This window comes from Nasonia vitripennis, chromosome 3 (assembly GCF_009193385.2).
Source record: "Nasonia vitripennis strain AsymCx chromosome 3, Nvit_psr_1.1, whole genome shotgun sequence".
In the NCBI taxonomy this organism is placed as follows: Eukaryota; Metazoa; Arthropoda; class Insecta; order Hymenoptera; family Pteromalidae; genus Nasonia; species Nasonia vitripennis.
Window position 1 is genome coordinate 15,819,654 of NC_045759.1, and position 12,459 is coordinate 15,832,112.

Sequence of the window (12,459 nt, forward strand, 5' to 3'; positions counted from 1 at the left end):
GCCGCAAAGGGTTAAATAGCCGAGTTATCGCCAGGCTCTCTCGTGCCGGTCCCTTTGCGGAGCAGCGCGCGGTCGTCTTTTTAATTAGATTTTTGTTTTTAACGAGAAACGCGCGCGAGCGCGACGGCTTTTCGCAGAAAAAAGAAGTAGAAGAGTGGCATGCGGCGGTGAACGCTCTTAACGCTCAAGCGCGCTTGGAATATTCACTTGACTAATATAAGAATCCTACTCGACGGAGTTTTAGCCTTTTGCGCGCGCGCGAGCACTAACCTCGTCTCGTCGTTCGCGCGCACAAAGCCAATGTGCTCGTCTTTATTATAACTCATTAAGTAACTTTGAATAGGAGCGGATAATGAGTTTCTTTTTGCGCTTCTTTTATCCGCGGGCTAGAAGGGCTGCGCAGTTTCGAATGAAAAAGAGTGATTCAGCGGACTTTTCTCGTTAGACTTTATATTCAGCAGTCGATCGAGAGAGAGACTTTTATTATGTGCTGGAATGGATATTTAGTTGTTTTAAATTGTCCTGCATAAGTGATAGCGCGAGGATTTTGCTGTGATTTTCGTTTGTGTACTAAATTTCGCAGGATATTTTTTAAATACTTTTGGTAAAAATATATTTGCGCATACATGTGACGTATAAGCAGAACGTGAATATATTATGACCACAGAAAAGCACGAGAAAATCGAAAATATAAACGATCGAGGGAACATTTACGGAGCGAGGTCTGAAAGCACTTTGATGAGCGCTCGATAAAGGTCACTTGATTTATCATAGTAAAATACCACCGTTGAGGCAGTTGTCGCAAAATGTGTGTGTAGCTGTTTTAACCTTCCTTCAAAATAGCAGAGACCGCTTTGACGAGAGTTTACAGAGTTATTTATACATAGTTTTTTATATAAATCCCCGAATAACGACTTTGGTTTTTTTTAATAAAAAAAAGTCGTTTCTCATACGGCTTCAACTTCAACTTACGCCACCGAATAGTTGGTCATTAGTATACCGATCGAACGATTACACCCATGCAAATGACCGACGACTTATTATTCGTTCTCCGATACCGGATTCAAATGCGTATAAGCACCGCAATTATTAACGTCGGCGCTTCGTCCTCTCTACCAGTCGTCCTTTGCATTTAAACGTCGTACTTTCGGCCAATCGAACGCTGAGAGTCAGAATGACCAAGGCTTTCAAGCCATCGACCTTACGCAATCTATATATAGATAGTCCAGTCCACTACCGCGTTGGGTATATTTTCCTCCGCGCATATCCGGAAAATACACGAACAAAGAAAGAGAAGTTAACATGAATCAGCGCTGGAGAGCACAGAAGGCAATTGATTCGACTATAGAGCGCGCGGCTAGCCTTTTATTGTAGCTCGATTTATGCCTGCGAGAAGCACCGCCGCCGGCAGAAGCTCTTTCTCTCTTCCTAGCGATGAAAAGTTTCGTTGGCTGCGTTTCAGCAAGTTCCAGTGGCGGCTTTAAAAAAAAAGAAAATTAAGTCGACACATAAATTGCTGTGATGCCTTAACGAGTCTCGAAGTTTTCGTTTACCGAGAGAGCAGCCGCGTCTTTTTTCTTTCCTCTCTCCCGTATATACGTCCTTCTCGTCGTATAGTCCGATTCCGAAACTTCGCTTGTTGTTGCTTTGACGCACCGCTGTTTGGAGTAGAGCGGATCGCGTCGTACACTTTTCAAGCGGAACTTTTTGATAACTACGCGCTGAGGGAATTTATTATGGAACCACCTCTCGCGTCACTCGAAATTACACCAAGAACCTCGACCTATATATAGCTATATATACAGCTATAATATACCTGCGCGACCGTCGAGATGTCAAAGTCGCAGAGTAAAATTGAGAGGGAGAGTTCGCGCGCGCGGCAGTCTCTCGATCGATGAATGCTCCATGCAAAAAAGATATTGGCATCGCGCGCTGGAAGTTCAATCAACGGGCCGCAGTACCGAGACCGACTAGCTCTCAGCCCCGCTATTTCGGATAATTGAAAGTCGTAAATTTCGACGGGGGGCTGGGAGGCTGAAAGTGCGATCCGCGGTTAGTTCTAATAACCGCGGTATATACCCGGAAAATCGAATCTCTCGACGCCCCGCAGTCCTCCCATAGCCTCTTCCAATAACATCTTACGAATACGCGCACTTTTTTTACGCGTAAAGCTCGTGTGCGTTTTTGCTGTTGGTATGGATGCATTTATGGTACGATTTGGGATTTGCAAAGTTGGAGCGGCTCGAATTTACGCGTTGGAATTAGGTTGCCTTCGTTCTGCGTTGATCAGTGAAATTTCACTTCAACAGTATGTAATTGGAAATGTCATGTTGTTTCGTTGATATGTCGGAAATGCGTAAATGAAATGTTTCAACAGTATAATACGTATCAGCATAGGGTCGCAGCTTTAATGTAGTGTCAATTGCGTAATAATTCGTGAGATTTCATTACGATTTTAACATTTCGATAGACGTCTCACTTGACTTGAAGTGTATACTCTGATTTGAATTATTTTTAATCGTCGTCATAAGCAGCGTAGAACAATAAAAAACATCCATTCCATTACACAAAATTCAATCACAAATACAGGCTAATCCGCGTTCTCCCATAAAATAGCAAACAGCGAATCTTCAACAAAGCATCGCATTGGAAAATCCAGGCAGCGCGTAAAATCGAAATTAAACCAAGCGAGCTTATACCTCCCTACGTACCGCTCTCAAACGGAATTCTCATATCCCAGTCGGCGAACTTATAGAAGTTTTTTTTCCCGGGCACAATGAGAGGAGTAAATTTCGTTTCCTGCCACACAGCTCGCGTCAAAAAAAATGAAACAACTTCCCCGCTGCAGATCGTATACAGCACGATCGTTCGGCATAGATGATTGCGCGTAGCACGTAGCAGCCACCACCGATCGCTTTTCAGCACCACAGAGTAGCTCTACGCGAAGTAGGAGTAGAGAGAGGGAAGCCAATCGGTAGCTCCTGTATTCATTGGCAGCTTCCTATCGAGGATACAGGATTCGCGTAATGTCGGATCGATAAATGACGCGGAACTACAGCGGCAAAGGAGGATATTCCGCTTGTTCGGCTGATTTATCAGCGCACCGGTACGACGAGGACGGCCTGACACGCTTCTATCGAGCGGAAAAACGGATTTGAGCGAGTAAAACGATTTTCTTAAGAGCTCTCGCGTGCTGCTGCTACTGTACCTTGGGACGCAGGAAGGCGAAACTGCTGGAAACGGGTATGATTTGGAAAATTTATTCCGATATCGTTCGGAGACGCTCTTCGGCTGTTGCTGATCTACTCGCGTACGAGCCATTGTTCATTGGGGCTACATTGATTATGGATGATCGATGTGTACCTCCGATAAATCAACTACTGATGGTAAAAAAGGACTGATAGTCAGGGGAACGACTGTCAATTATAGTTTTTCCAAGCGCCAATTTTACAGCGCTTGCAGACTAAAAGTTCAATCAACCGCCCTCGCGTTTCGCGAAACAGTCGTCGGGTTGCCTAATTAAAGAACTTTTCTTGCCGCTAGTCACCTGCTCGCGAGCATATATTTATCGTTCGGATAATCGACGCGTCAGATTGGACTGACGGCTCCAATTGCGGCTGGATTGTTTCGGAAAGTTGGCCGTCTCCCGCCGTGCAGGTGGTTAATACGGGCTTGACGCATGCGCGAGTTGTGCCTGTACATAGCTTGCTGTGCTCGTGTGGAGCCTATACGCTCTTCTGTCTCCCTCCGGTAATTGCAGCGAGAAAATTAGGCGAATTGCGTAGCGACTGTGCCTTACATCGCACAAGCGACTCGGAGCGTTTGAAATTTTGCGCAAATTTGGTCTTGACGCGAATTTTTCATTTAGTATTTCAGACCGCGACGCTTTTACGCGCGTGCATTAACGCCCGTAAACACTGTTGCTTCGTTTGCTTTATTCGAGTACTAGAATCGTTTGGGATGAGTACAGACGCATTTCAAAATGAATTGATCATTGACTTTGAGCGATGAATTTTTTGAAAAATGCTACTTACTGGAAAAAATATCTATTGCAGCGGTATCTAAAGAGTTTCAGTTCTGCAAACATATCGATACGCGAATTCCAATAACACTGCGGCATATACAATAATTTTCGAATTATCGTGTAGGGATCTATATTTTTCATGTCGTCTGATGCTTCCATAAAATATACACTTCCAATATAAGCTCAAGCTTGTTTGATCAACAAGGTATACCTATGGAAAATTTTTCATGGGGCAATTTTCGTTCTAGGCGTACCCCGAGAAATTCATACGAAATCGAAAATGTACGTCTCCTCTATAGCTCTCGTCGACGACATTCGCGGAGATTCCATTAACATTACGATTCGATCAGACCACTAAAAGTCAAATAACGTCTTATCGGATGAGCGTAAAACTGAAAATAAGCCGATCGCGAGTAAGACTACTCGCCTCGTCGCGTTATGAGTGAGATAAGAAATTGTATATAACAGCCACTAATTACAGAGTCTATTCTCGCGCAGAAATCTCCGCCTTCGCGCTATCCGTCTTCCTTAAAATACTCGCGCTTTGAATGGCCCGAAGCTCTCTATACCTCGAGAGCGCGCATTCAATTAAAGCGCGCCGAAGATATCGTACCTCAGCCTCGGGTGCTGCAGCGAAATCTTTTCACGATCGCGAATAACTTTCGCCAGCGATGTTTGCGCCCGGCGCGCGCGCACAATGGAAGCGCAACTCGATTAAGAGCCTCTCGCGCGCGACTGACTCATTGCGCTCGGAAGTACTTTGCGGGGCTGTATATGGCGCGTATAGATAGAGCTGCAAGTAGGAATTAAGAAAGAGAGCGACGAGCAGTTAGTATTAGTAGTAGGAAAGTAAGGGATCGATGCGTAAAGCGGTTAGCTCGCCGGTGTAGATGAAGATAGATATACAGAGAGAGCTTCTCGGACGCTCGTTCATTAGGTGGCGAAACCATTAGCCCCGAGCGCGCGAGCGTGGTTATCGATAAGAATTCGCCGAGTACGGGTAGGGATGTCGATGTGCGGCGGCGGCTTTTGCCGAGAAAAGTTTCGAGTTTTTTGAACTTTAGCGACGGTACGGGGGTGTAGTTATTTCTGCGGGAGTAGAGTTTATCGAGGCTGCAAGAATGTGTGTGTGTGTGTATGTCTGTTAGAAAAAGTTATGTACATGGTTTCGAAAGATAAATAGCGATACTTTGTAATGGGAATTAGTGGATCGAATGTTTGGGGTTTTATTTTGTATTCCTCTTCTCTCTATTATCTTGAATTCCGTTAACGACATTGTTTCTACATCGGATTAGCGTTTTTCATCAATGATCTCGTAGGAAAAATTTTAATTCTAATGGTCTGAAAACTTGCAGGTGTCAGGATAAAGAACGAGGGTTGCATCATCTACTAGATCATTCAGCGGCATACTTCTTCCTAAGTTCTCAGAAAATTGCTTAATTTGACGCAAATTATGAAAAGTGTTTTAAAACTTTGAAGTTGCGGTGCTTTAATAAACCGGGAAAGTTGGTATAATCGTATTAACATCAGAGCAAAACTATTCGGAAGGAAAAGTTTCCTTGAGTTAGCTGTCAAACCAATCAATGATCAAAAACAAAAATAAACTACCATCAGAGAACGTTCAACAAGAGGTAATTATTTTCCTCTAATATTCGTCAACTGTACCGAGCTTTGAATTCTCAGAATATGCGCGCGAAAAAAAAGATCATTAATAACATCAAACTCCGCGACTATAGAGCGCAAAAAAAGCACTCGAGCTGCAACCCACCAATTTCATAAAGCACGCGCAATAAGACAAAATGCGCAATTATTAACCGGTAAAACTCAACTCTGAAAGAAAAGAAGCAAGCAAAACGAAAAAAGCAGCTTTTTATGCCTCTGATTCAGCGCCCGGAGCTTTCGCGATTCGCGTGCGCGTAATCAAGTGGCGAACTGGCTGGTGGCGCACACCTCCATAAGCAGAGCTGCAAAAGGAAAAAAAAGACGAGCGACAAAGAGAAAATGCTCCGTTGGGCTGCCGTGACCGTAACTCAAAAAATCTCGAAAAGTCCCGAGTCACCTCTTAATCTCGCGCTTGCCCTCCTTCCGGACCTTCGCGGCCGGAGGAGGGAGAGAGAAAGAGAGAACGAAAGACACGGAGACTACTTTTTAATCGAGTCTATGAAATCCGCTCGAGCGGGGTTAACTTTAATCACGGCTACGCCGGTGCGCGCATATTACGCCACTTTCGAGACACTCAAAAGTGCTAGCGTCGCCACCTTATATATTTCTCGTTGCCCTTCTTCTTCTTCCATTCTTCGGTTATACGTATGCTGACGCTTTTTATGTCCCTATGCGCGAGTATCTCTCTCGCTCCCTTTTGTCTGCCGTTGTAGCGTTCGTTGGCTCTCTCTCTCTCTCTCTCTCTCTCTCTCTCTTGGCTTTTCCGTTCCGATTTCTTTTTTGTTCTCTGTTCTAGTTTGTCTCTCTTACTCTCTCTCCTTCTCGATCCTTTGCAGGTCCGTCCTTCCCCGACTCTCTAGCTTTTACTCTCTAGTATAAAGACAGAGTCCTGCATATGTATTCGTCTTTTTATCCTCCGATTTATTACTTGAGTCCTTTTTTCCTGATCCTCCGGCTTCTTCTGGGGCATTGAGAAAGAGAGAGAAAGAGAAAAAGAGAGGGAGATTCGCTTTGCGACGCTGCAGCGGTGGCCGCTGGCCGAGTGACAAGTGCCCGGTCGAGAAAATAGTTCGACCCCGAGTTTTTTGCAACGAATAGCTCGCCGAAGAGGCTTTGGGTTTGTTCCGTTCGACGGAAACTTTGCTTCTGGCCGGTATCCTGCCCCTCCTTACACTTGGAGAAGAGCAAAGGGAACGGCTGATCGGATAATCGCCCTGGAATCCGTTATTCCTCCCCCCAGCGAATTTTCTTATGAATGTAAATAAACAAGTTTTTTGGCCTCCTAGAGGAATGCGGTGAGTTCCAAATAACTGGGTGGTCATTTAAATAAGTTAGAGGGGAGCTGTATTTCTAAAATAAATTAAATTTTCGTGATAACATTACACGGCATCATTGCTAATAGCTATAGAACAGAAAACTAAAATGATAAGCACTACAATTAAACACTCTTATATCTGAACCATAAAATGGTACGAGTAGAAATAAAGAAAAAGTGTGCGTTAATTGCAGCAAAATAAACGACTGTAAAATAGCAGGTATATAAGCTGTCTCTTCTAGTGACGATGCCAGTATACACGGTGAGTTGGTGCAGCCATTTCACATACACGCGCATGATGTTCGCCGAGTAGTCAGAAGGCAGGTATATAGATTGAGCTCGTCATGCTCCGCCTAGCCGGGAACTCGCGAAATTGCCTATAACCCAGCTAATTAATATCAAAGCTACGTGTAGCGTACTTCTTCCGCGCTAATGAACAGCGTTCTGCGCGTTTGTGACAATACCTATGGCTAATGGAATAAGAAACTTCTGCTCCGAGTTATAACGACTATAATACTAGATGTCACACAGAACATGTCGTAATGTCCCTTTTTTGCAGTGTTGTGGTAAGTGACTTTTCGAACGAAGCAATGAACCTTAGACGATTATTTCGTTGAGGTTTTTTATAATTAATTAAACTTTTTTCCTCTTTAATATAATGAGCTGATCAGTAATGCACGAAACAAATTTCTTAACTTGTGCGTTTTCTTCTTCAAACTCTGAGGATAGAACTACGACTTGAAACTTCATATTTTGGCATAATAAACCGTTTTCCAAAGTTTCAGTTAGATCCCTATCTTGGCCTCCTTTAATTAAATTAGCACACTGTATGCATTACAAATTTTACTTTTAGTATTAAACACATCCATGATACTTCCTTGCAACATTCGCATTTTCTACGCAATTTCTAGAAATAATATCAGAATTAGTTAATACGCATTGTGCAAACGTAATAAAATATTTTTAATTTAAACACCATTAATAGAAACAGGTATATTTTTAGGCATACCGAAATTGCGTCGAATAGTTGAGCGCTAAAAATACGTATACTGTAAAAAGTCCACATATTTACGCTTATAAACGAGTCGCGTGCGTGTCGGTAATGAGAGAGCAATATTTTTTATTGTGTCTATAAAGAATCAAGCCAGCGACGTTTTACACGAGGGCAAAAAAGCGTAATTTCAGAGGACCAAAATTAATTTACCCGCATAGACATCTGCGCACATAAATAAAGGTGCTAATTTGGAAAAAAGAAATGTAATTTGAAAAAACGTGAAATAACACCGACAAACTGCAGCTATGTCAAGTTAGTAAAAAATGGCTTTATGATAAAATCTTTTAAATTTGGACTTTTTAGTAGGCTTTAATTAAAACGTAGAAAATTACTAAAGTAAGGTGTGCTCGTTGAGCACTAGTTTAAATGTGCAAAAAACACCGAATCCCTTTTAACGACAAGCCGCGCCGCAAAATAATAAAGCAAAATTCCTCCGAAAAACTTATAAATCGCGGATAATGCACCGCCCATGCCTGGTTGCGCAGGTCCATTATTATTCCTCATAAATTAGTTGTAGCTCGAGGTAACAGACTTTCTAGAGCACACGAGCAGAAGACAGAAAAGCTGTTTATATTGGTTGGTCTCGTGAACCGGGCTCAATCGAGGTAGCGTTAGTGCAACGCTGATACTGGTCGTGCGATATTAGAGCCCAGGCGCGCGAATGAACTTATAGCTAAGTGACGCTACACTAGACGTATATTCTTTCGCTCTCTTTCTCCTTTAGCCTTATTGCGAATTTTATGCCGCGCTAATAATTTCGTTTTCACAACGAATAAAGTGTGCTGCATTTGTGCACACCAAATGCAACGATAATGCGGGAGATAAGTATGCCAGTATACGTGTGCAAATCCAGAAAAAATCGGACACTTCAGGGGTCTAAGTGAACAAATTTGAAATTTGAGGGCACCCTTTACAGACCAACTTTTTTGGGTTCCTTAGGCCACCCAGAATTCGAAAAACTTGGGTTCCCAAGATTTAAAAATACCTATTTTTGCCGGGCAGTTTAAATTCTTTTATGGGAATTCAACATGGGGAAAATTATCGAAAACAAGCCACGATTTAATTTCACCCACTCCGTGTATGAAAGTGCAATCAAAAAATATGTATTACTAGGATCGAAGTATCGGAAGAGAGCTGCAATTTGAAGGCTGGTAAGTTAAAAATGGTTGCCTAGGGAAAAAGTTGTCTAGGCTTGAAAATAGCAAAAATCATGAATACTTGGATTTTTTACGAAAATCGGCGATTTTTCGTAGGCAACCATTTTTAACCCACCAGCCCTCAAATCATTCTTTTTTTTTAATACCTCGATTCTATTAAAACATATTTTTCAATTGCGCCTCCAGACAAAAAGTGGCATTTTCCTGGTTTGCGTTAATTTTCCCCGTGTTAATTTCCCATAAGAGGATTTGAACTGCCCGGCAAAAAAATAGGTATTTTTTAATCTTGGGAACGCAAGGTTTTTCGGGTTCTGGGTGGCCTAAGGAACCCAAAAAAGTTCGTCTGGTAGGTGTGCTCTCAAATTTCAAATTTGTTCACTCAGACCCCCTGAAGTGTCCGGTTTTTTCGTGTATATATATATATATATATATATATATATATATATATATATATATACATATGTGCAAATCCAGAAAAAACCGGACACTTCAGGGGGTATATGCTAGGGGGGATACCCCCGTGCTCGCTCCGCTCGCCAACCCCCAAATTTTGGTTTTTATTATATTGTATTGATAAATAATAAATTGAGTATAAAAAATGTAAATATTTATTTATATAAAAATATTGTAAATAATTAAAAAAGAACAGTTCATCTGTAGATAGTCAATTTAGATAGTAGATTTTTTTTGGAATTTAATCTTGAAATCATATTTTAACTCTCGTTTTTATTGTCTGATATATTCTGAAATTAATGTAAATAAATCAATTTGGTATAAATAGAAATTCATTTTTTTACTTAATAACCAAAATATTTTATAATAGATGATTTAAAAATGTTACCTTTCAAACTGTTAACAATAGATAATTTCTAACTTGATATATATCCAAATCAATAGTATAATTGTATTTACTAAATGAAACTATTGTTCATAGTAGCCTTTATTTTATATAATTATATCATTTCATATAATTACGTAAAATAATTGGCGAATTTTTTAAATAATAATTTAAGAAAAACAAAAAAAATCAACGCGCCTGAAACACATTGTATATCCATATTATAATGTGCTTCTGACAGTACCTCTTGGGTGGTGTGGAAATCTGTCGTTATTATCTTCTCAATTTAAACTTTAAACCATCGTTATACCATTTTTCCAATAAAGGAAATTTTGTCGATCTTCTTAATTTGATTATAACACATCATTATACCATTATTAAAAAAATGGAACTTTTGAAATCTTTTTGACTAAGTTTTAAAATAATCATTTTAATATTAATAAAATTGATTTAAGAGGGGCCAACGGAGGCGATGCGGAGGGGCTTGCGGAGGGGCTGCGGAGGGGGTGCGGAGGGGGGTGGGCGGAGGGGCGCGGAGGGGTTATTGACATAAATTTACACATGCATCTATATAATATAGGAAGATATATATATATATATATATAATCGCATACGCACACTTCTTTCTGTAGGTAAATGCGTCGAAATTGATGGTCATAATTTAAAATTTTTATTATATATCGGTGGTATTCGATCGATCCTTAAATATTGTGGATCTTAAGTCAGTCTATGAAAAATTATAATAAAGGTGCTCGTCTAGCTGCAGGCATTACAATGAAAGGGTAAGAATTTATTTGAAGGATCCCGAACACGGTATTATTACGTTTCTCGATAAAGTGTAGGTAATAATTTATAAAAGTGTCGCGCGCGCGGCAATAGTAGAGGAGAAAATTAAATTTTCCCCGCGCTTTGTTCGATCATTTCTTTATTCCTGCCTTTCCACTTCATTAGCTGGAAATTCGTTTACTGTTGAAGATAGCAGCCACCGCGAAGTATAGATCCTGAAATGCGGCAAAGATGCATAAAAGTCGGGCTAGCTGCGCGCCGATACGCGAAAAGGCGACGCTCTCAGATGCTCCGATAAAATTTCAATAACTCTTGTCCCATTCTTTTTGATTAAATTTGCTATCGATTATTATTTCTCACGAAGATGAACATTGATGCTGTTTTAATAAACTTTTCCATTTCTCGGAAAATTATCACGCACGAGTTTAATACAAATTTATTTGTTCCGTTACAGGTGAGTTTTCTACCTATACTCGTCTATATAAATAAGTTGCACGCTGCGAATTCTCCAGATAAGTCACTAACACCGTATCATACAGATAAGTTATCCCAAACAATACTCTCCAGCACGTGTCAGGGCGAAAAATGCGAAATTTATTCGGCGCGTCGGGCCAACCGAGAATCTTGAAAAAGCATTCAATCTTTTTGCAAACGCGAATTTTCGTGGCGCATCGAGCAATATGTCTTCCCCGCTTTTATGCATAAAAATACGCTCGAAACCGCATGCAGCCCTCTGCCCGCGTAGACGCACGTACGTGTATGTATTGAAAGCTGCTCGACATACGTGTGTGTGTAAGTATGTGGATACACCCCAGAGGAGACACCTGAGTCGCGTACAGAGAAATTCTATATCTAGTTTTGCAGCAAATATCTTGGATTCGATAAATAGCCGGCGTTTTTCCGCTTTTCGTTCTCTACGCCGATTGGATTCGATCGCTAGAAATCGCGTACACAACTGTGCGGATGACGCTTGCAAGCTCTCGGCATATAGGAAACCACGATTTACGATTTTTCGAGGAGAAAATGTCAAAGGACAAAGGGGATATGCAGGGCTTAAAACCGGCGAACGCTGCGTACGAAATTTTGAGTTTTTGTCTACGACATCCCGGCGAGTAGACGTAACACTCGCGCCTGCGCGCAGCTATCTTCCGGCTTTACGGGCTCGTAAAAAAAGCATCTCTCGCGTCGACGATGACCGAGAGATCCCGGCGAGTGAAGCGTATAGGACGAGGCAATTTTACTGGAGTAATTTTCTGCTGTGGCCTGCGCGCTTGGCCCTTGTTTATTATTTTTTTTTTCGCTCACTCGCGATTTTACGCGCGTGCATGCGACGATAGCTACGCTCCTTTTATACGCCGGGCCGGCTTTAACGAACTCGGATTTTCGTGGAGCAAGCTGTTCTTTTTTTTTATTTTATTATTTTTGATACTTTACGGGCTGCGATAAAACTTTTTTCATGTAGTTTATTAAAAAAAACTTCGCGCTATAATAGCGTTTGATCGCAGATTAATTTACCGATTATTAAACTCGGTATAAATGCCGTGAGATAATTTCCACAAAGGAATGATTTTATCCACCGCCTCTTGGCAAAATTGCAGCCGAAAGCTCTCAAAGCGCTCGCTT

General features: G+C 41.4%; 1 protein-coding gene across 4 annotated transcripts in view; it reads left to right on the forward strand.

Annotated features, from left to right (window-relative positions):
* The window catches only part of LOC100123057 (neurotrimin), a 135,602-nt gene that overhangs the window by 12,678 nt on the left and 110,465 nt on the right, over nt 1-12,459 (forward strand). Inside the window, exon 1 of one of the 4 annotated variants that reach the window (XM_008218451.4) lies at nt 5,636-5,655. The exons of the other annotated variants lie outside the window; for them this stretch is intronic. The gene's annotated coding sequence lies outside the window, so the exon portion shown is untranslated. Of the gene's footprint in view, nt 1-5,635; nt 5,656-12,459 lie in introns of those variants that run through there. 4 annotated transcript variants of the gene reach the window in all.